Source organism: Cornus florida, unplaced genomic scaffold, assembly GCF_030987335.1.
Source record: "Cornus florida cultivar Cherokee Brave unplaced genomic scaffold, ASM3098733v1 CherokeeBrave_3.0.0_Hap2_Chr04, whole genome shotgun sequence".
Lineage (NCBI taxonomy): Eukaryota > Viridiplantae > Streptophyta > Magnoliopsida > Cornales > Cornaceae > Cornus > Cornus florida.
This window is the reverse complement of record NW_026775574.1, coordinates 26,829,602-26,837,202: the sequence shown is the minus strand read 5'-3', so window position 1 is coordinate 26,837,202 and position 7,601 is coordinate 26,829,602. Positions and strand designations below refer to the sequence as shown.

At 36.7% G+C, this 7,601-nt stretch overlaps 1 long non-coding RNA gene across 1 annotated transcript; it reads right to left on the bottom strand.

Annotated features, from left to right (window-relative positions):
* Positions 1–4,787: 4,787 nt before the first annotated feature.
* On the bottom strand, positions 4,788–6,710 carry LOC132303035 (uncharacterized). The gene is made up of 2 exons (XR_009481052.1): positions 6,292–6,710; positions 4,788–5,646 (listed from the first exon to the last, which is right to left on the bottom strand). It is a non-coding gene; the product is annotated as an uncharacterized LOC132303035 (long non-coding RNA).
* Between the last annotated feature and the right edge of the window lie 891 nt (positions 6,711–7,601).

Sequence of the window (7,601 nt, the reverse complement as noted above, 5' to 3'; positions counted from 1 at the left end):
TTTCTCGCCTTCGTACGGAGATCTTGATTGCCATTGATGACTTAGCCAGGGAGATCCGTGGAGCTCCCTCTGCCTGAGACTTCCAGTCTCTTTATCTTTTTATGCTCTCTATCTTTGTTATGTGTCTGCTACACTTGTGATACTATTATTTTTGCAACTGGGTCTGTCGGCTTTTGACACTGGATGCATCGCACTTTATGGTTGTTTTTATGATGGATGTTGCATGCTTTTATTGATATATCTATCCTTTCAACTCCATCAAGTGCATCACAGTGACTTCAGTGAGGGAGTGCTACCCAATTTCCAAGACCACCCTTATACCTCTCTCATTTCTTTATCAGTTTATCCCATTTACACCTGAATGTCCACTGTGCACTGATTATCCCATTTTGTTATCTGATGAGTTTATCCAAGTGCCAATTTTCAGGACTACAGTTAATCCCAAGTTTGGGGGGGCAATGCCACCCACTTCGGATACTTCAGTCCCGATCATTCTTACTTAGTTGCACTGGTATACTCTTTCTTTTGTTCTCTTTGCACATTGAGGACATTGTGCAATTTAAGTTTGGGAGGAATGGTGCTTTGCAGTGTTAGTTTTAAATTGCATATCTTTTGAGCATGACTTGTGTATTTGAGGGATATTTCTATGATTGGTCCATATCTAGCCATGATTTTGATCTTTTGAGGACTAAATTGCTTAAAATTAAAAAATTGCTTGACTTGAGAGTTCAATACTCCTTGTATGCCCTTTGGAAGCCATTTAGGAGTAAATTTTTCGAAAGATTGATATCTTGCTTACACTTGTGGTCCACATCATCTTGATTGTGTAATTGTTTTGAGATTCACTCTAGTCTTCTACACTAGTACAGACGCACACTAGCATTCATTTGTGGGGTACATGCTTTGTTAATTATTGAAATGGTTATATCCCAATTGAGCTAGTAGTGCATTGAAAATTTTCATTCTTGATAAAGGTAGATAACAACCCCTTTTCACTAAGTAGCCGGGATTCTAACCTCATCAAGCACTGAACTTCTCGCGCCGAAAGGTAGAGGGCCCAAACTTTAGGTTAATAATTGAACTTTAATAAAAAATAAATAAATAAATAAAAAGAGCAAAAGCAAAAGCAATAAAAGTGAGGACTTCTCCCAAATGGTGAGAAGTGGGAAATGATTAGATGGTAGTTGTCTTGATTTGTAACCTAGTTGATTTGAGCTTGTAAGTTCGTAGGGGTGTCTTAACGCCTAATGCCCTAAAGTCGTCTGGTTTGGGAGTCATTGACCTAACGCTTGACCTCATAAATCGCTAGAAAGCTTAATAGATCAACACATTGCACTATACTTCCATCTTTGATCCTATAAATATATATATATATATATATATATCTGAGTGAAAAGAATAAGCGCACCTAGATAAATAAAGCTTTAATAAAAGGTCCACTTTTTATCTTGATGATCGGTGCTAGATTTGTATGCTAGTTTGAGGGTAAGAATGTGATTTATTCTTTAGTTCGTTAAGTTAGCAACACATTGATGCCGGTCCACTTAAAAGAATTCTAGAATTGTTTTGATTTGCATGATCATTTCCTTGATGTGTGGAGGACCATATTTGCTTGCTTGATGTTGAAATTTTGAGAGATTGCTTGGAAAGGTTTGAAAAAGTACATACTTGAGGTAGTTTTCTCCCAATGCTTGTTTGCAATATTGGTACCTCTTTTGAAAAGAATGAGCTTAATGCTTATGGGTACCATTTCTGGAAACCCTCACGAGACTTCACTCGTCCACTAGGGGTAACCTAGGGGTTTAAAAGGCTTGTTGCATGTGCTAAGTGGAATCGTGTTCCCTACGAAAGTGGCGTTATCCATTTATTGCTTTCTAGTTATAGTTGTATAGTTGTTCATTTCATTCCTTTACTTTCTAGTTCATTGCTAGGGACTAGCAATATTTAAGTTTGGGGGTGTAATGAGTACTGAAAAGTGCGTATTTAAACCCCTTAAGCTTAGGCATTCTAATACCTTTATCTATCTTACTTTACCGTTTTAGATTGATTTCGTATTATTTCTATTTTCAGGCGCTTATCCCGAAAATAAGCTAACTCAGCCAAATAAGAGCTTAATTGAAGCAATTCTGAGATTGAACGAAGGAAGGAGCAAAGTGGAGAAAGAAAGAAGCAAATGAAGTCAAAGGTGGAAAGCAGCAAAGTTCGATCGATCCAAGTCCAAGGTTCGATCGATCGAATGTCGATCGATCTCAGCACTTCAAGATAAATCCAAGCCTTGACCCAAAGCACTTAAGTCCAAAAGTTCGATCGATCCAACATCATTCTTCGATCGATCGAACACCTTTGTCCTTATCCAAATGATTGATCCTATCCACAGCTGTACCACCCACCAACCACTCTTGTCCTTTTCCCATAAATATCTCCCATAAATATCTCGGATTTGTCTTTTTCCAAAAAGCTCAGCCAGTTGGATCAATCCAGCCTAAGTTCGATTGATCTCACTTACTTTCGATCGATCTCACTTCCTTTCGATCGATCGAACTTCCTCCAATGCAAAAAAAGTTAAAATTCCATCCCATTAAAAGTTGTCCTTTATCCAATCATTATGGAATATTGCTTTTTCAAAAAGTAGCCAACATTATTTTTGATATCATCTCTTGGAGAGGAAGTTTAGAGGAAGAAAAAGGCTAGAGACACCATTAGAGATCTTCATCAACAAGGAGCAAACCTCTTCCATGGAGTTAGCCCTTGAGGGTTGGAGCATCCTCACCATGAGTGGCTAGACATCCTCTTGGGGCTAGAGTTAGCCCCAAGCATGCTTTCTATATCTTAATCTTGTGTATTATTAAGGGATTAGTGTTGTAATTAATGTTTTGACACTTTGATATATATAGATCTTGTTTAATCAATGATTTATGTGGTTTAATGCTTCCAATTGATCATTTCATTCTATCCATATGTCTATGTATGTTTGAATAGATGTTCATGTGCTTATTTCTAGATTTTGTGTTGTTGATGCATGTCTATGTGTATTGATGCCATAAATTTAGAGGTTGTCAAAACATAGTGCTTAAAGGAATGTTCTTGTGATTCTCTAGATGGTTCATGCTCATATCTTGATGGATTGTGTCTCCTTCTTAGCTAAATTAGTTTAATTTCAATGGCTTAATTGTAGTTTAGTGATAGTATAATATTAGATGGGAAGACAATCCATGCTAGTTGTTTGATGCTCCATACTTTTGAATACAAGTAGTATATGTCTCTAATCTTGTATTGTATTTGGATTGTGAGCCTAATGAAAAGGACCAATGATTTGCTAAATATGTTGTGCTTTTCACATGCTATTTAGATAATATATACTTAATTGCTAGATATATTGTGTTTTTCACATGTTGGTTAGACAATGTATACTTAATTAGTCATCCTTGCTTGTTGAATCAACCAAATACACACACACTAATATTGTAACACCCTAATTGCCCTCATTAATCACTTGTCAATAATATAGAAATGCATTGCTTGGTGGTGATCTTTAAACCCCAAGACTCTTCTCTCTCTCTTACTTAATCTCCATTGCATTCAATTACTTAGTTTAATTTTGTTACTCTTTAATCAACCTACAAACCAATTGTTTGATCACTCAACCTACTAACCTTAAAAGCGATTCCACAATCAACTCCGACTCCAATCCCTTGGGACGATCCCTACTCGCCCTAGCTATATTTATAGTGAAAGGTAGTAGTGGCTTTTACAAATGTAAAACTTGGCCCTCGCCTAAATTGCATGCTTCTCCAAGCTTGTGGTCACCGCAACCTACAATATAAGGACCAACAACAATGGTTCAACCTGAACTAACAAAAAGGCACCTATTCAAATGGGATACACTGGTTCACACCAGGTTCAACCATTCGTAAGCCTAGCCCAATTCAAAACAATGAAACCTACCAAAGAAAGCCCAGTCCAAAATAAAATTAAACCAAACACAAGGCCCAATTAAAAAATTCCATTTAATAAAAAATTAATCGAATTTTATAAGCCCAAGCCCAAGCCCGGGCCGGACCGGGTGCGCACGTGTGTGGAAAATGGCTTGGACCCAAGCTTGCCTAGGTCCTCCCCTTTTTAAAAACTTGGGTACCCTTGGGCCCAAACCCAAATTCCAAACTTGGGCTATATAAACTGTTGGACCAAGAGGGGGGGTGAATTGGTCTTACTTAAACTTTTTATTTTGAGTCAACAAAACCAATCAAACACAGATTAGAAACATAACACAGGATATACAAGGAAACCCTTTCAATAGGGAAAAACCTTGGTTCTTGGCCTCAGCCAATAAATGCCTTCACTAGTAGTATTAACCTTGTTACACACTCAGCTATCTCACTTACTGTACACACTCTTGTACAAGAATTGATACTAGCTTTCACAACCAATCCACACTCACTAGTTCACCATCTTCACTTGCAGCATGCAAGTAGTTACTCACTCAGTTGCCCCACTTTCCAACCACCTTGTACTCACTAGGACACTAACTTTCACAGCCTCTACACACACATAAGATCAAACAATGTGCACACAGGCACTCCCCCAGTCCACAGCCCCTATGCTTGGACACAAAAGCTCTCAAAAGCTAATCAACAATGAAAGAAGGTGTTAACACACCAAATACAGAATACTTAAGCAGCAACACAAGATAAGAATGAATACACAACCTAAGCAATGCAAGAAACCCTAGCTTTACTTTTCTGTAATAGAGGGGTAGATCTGTCAACTCATAATGCAGCTTCACTTGATGATGAAACTAGGTTCCCATAGCCTTGAATAAGTCAAATATACTTTCTTGTATGGAATACACAAGTAGATAAGCAAGGTAGAACAAAATAGCTCCCAGAAGGCAAAAACCCTAAAATCAAGGGTAATGAAGTAACTTCACAATGCAGCTCCAAGAATGGCCTGTAATGGACTTCCACAGCTCTGTATAGCCAAATAACACTTGCACAAAGGTCTTCCTCAATAAACTCAGCAAGGTAGATCACATTAAGTGCACAATGAGATAAACCCTAAAACCAAGGGTAAAGAAGTAACTTCACTTTGTAGCTTCAGAACTAACATGTACTTGTCACCCACAACCTTGATATCTTCATAAAACCCTACTTAACAAGATTCACAATGATTAGAGCAAGATGTAACAATGACACTTCACAAAAGACTTAAACCACAATCTCAAGGGTAGAATGGTCTCTTCACAATGTAGCTTCTGTTTAGGCCTATGAATGGCTCCCACAGCTGTATATCACTAAAGTGCACTTGCTTAATTGATGAAGACAGATAAACAAGCAAGGTAGCTCAATGCAATCACTTAAACAGCCTTAACCTCAACAAACCTTAGCTTTGTAGCTTCAGAGGGTAAAACTGTAAACTAGCTTGACAAACAACTCAAACTTCACTCCCCCAGTCTTCAATAGGCCAAATAGACTTGCTCAGATGATTGGGACAAATTAGCAAGCAAGGTATAGAATTGAATAAGCTCACAGCAGCCTTTTTAATGATAAAACCACAACCTTCAGCATATACCAAACATAGCCTTAATATAATTCAAATTCTCAGCAACCAAGAGCTTCCACAGCTTGACATTGATGAATTAGACTTGGTCTGAAGTTGGGACAAGGTAAGTACACAAGGACACAACACAGCAGCTTATGATACAGCAAAATTAGTGCTTACAGCAGGTGTATTTACTGCAACTGATGCTTTCAGGTTCAAGAGGGTAAAACAGTAAATTCGTGGCTAAACCTTTTTGAATTTAGTTCCCTCAATTGTATTTCAATATACTACTCTTGCTCTCATCATTGCTTCACAAGTTATAGCACAATAAATATCAAATTTCAGTCCAAATAAAGCTTCACAAAACAGTTTCTGCAGCAGCAATGTTATGAGGGCAAATCTGGTATTTCAACACTACCAACCTCTGGATTTTGGTTCTCCCAAATGTAAATCAACTGTATAAACATGCTCAAGAATGTAATACACCAACCACAGCAATATAATGCAATGTTGACTCCTAAACCAGTCTTATAAACAAGTCTAAATTTAGCCTTGTGTGGTTCACCATACCAGAATTAGTATAGGTCATTCCTTAGTCCCAATCTCAACTTAGATAACCTCCAATCAACTAATTAAGTATGCTCAGACATTGTAATTTTAATTCTCAGAAGTATAATCACATCCATAGTTCATAAACCAGAAAATATAACAGCTTAAAACTGAGAGCAGTAGGTTTGAGATACAAATACTTACAGCAGTGATGTTTTGAGCTTGAGGTCACTTAGAGCAGTTGTAAAGTAGGAAAATAAATTTGCTCAAGCATGTCTTCAGCTTTTAGAATAGTCACAGCAGGTTTGAGCCTTCTTATACTTCAATTTACATCATGAATTCAGCATCCATCAGCATCATTCTTCATCTTCAAATTGTATACATTTGCTACTAAACTTTTCAAGATTAAATAGGCTCTCTTGACAGATTAAACTCTCACAAAAATGTCTTCATATGATCTCTCAAGAGTTCTTCATTTTTCAGCTCATTTTCAGCCCTTTGGCTTTTTCAAAAGAGGCAGACCTGCACAATGCTCATAGCAGCACCTTTATAGTGTTCATTCCAAAACCCTAGTGTGGATAAGATCCTATTCATCACTAGCCAATGAATATACGTACTCCTCTCTCACTGCAGGACCACAAGGCCACGTGGCAGAAAGCTGTTCACAGTGTTGAATTGTCAATGTTGCCCTTGAAGACTCCACATGTTACATATTGTTTTGCAACCATATTTAAGTCCTTAAAATTATACTTATCAGCTCTAATACACAATGCACTATCTCAGAAAAATATAGGCTGACCATATACTTGTGTAAAATGACATAAATGCCCTTTGTGCCCTAGTGGTTACCAAACAGTCCTTAGTAGATAGCACATCAAACCACTTGTTCTTTTGACATTAAAAGAGCAAAACCAATAGAACAAACATAAACTCCAATTGGTTTCACTTTATTTTCAATGTGGGACAACCACTTCCCGCATTTTGTATACCCATTTAAGCTTATCAAACACCTTACATTAGAGCTAATTTCTCATTCACCCGGAAACAGATTTGAGAAAGTAAATATACTATGTTAATCTCCTTGCAGAGAGGAACATGTTCGTCTATAGATCCGCAAGAAATTCTTAGCGGACCTAGTCAAAATCTCACACAAAATTTATATTTTGTATGCTCTGTTTCCAACAATATATTATTGTGCTCGGTAAATTAATGTTAAAGACGCTATCTACTTTCAACTCATGAAAAATATAATAAATAAAAAATAAATGTTTTGTTGAAAATTGTATCACAATGAAGAACTACTTCAATAATGTTTTATAAAAAAATGATGATTTTATTTTCTATCATAAATAAAAGAACAAAAAATTTATATTAAAGCACCAGTTAATATTATTAATGAATAATTTAGAAAAAAATATTTTACTAATGAGTAGTAAATTTGAACTCTTAGATGGTTTGTAAAATGCCGAATGCACATTATGTTTATGTATTAGATAAATTATCATTTCTCCTTT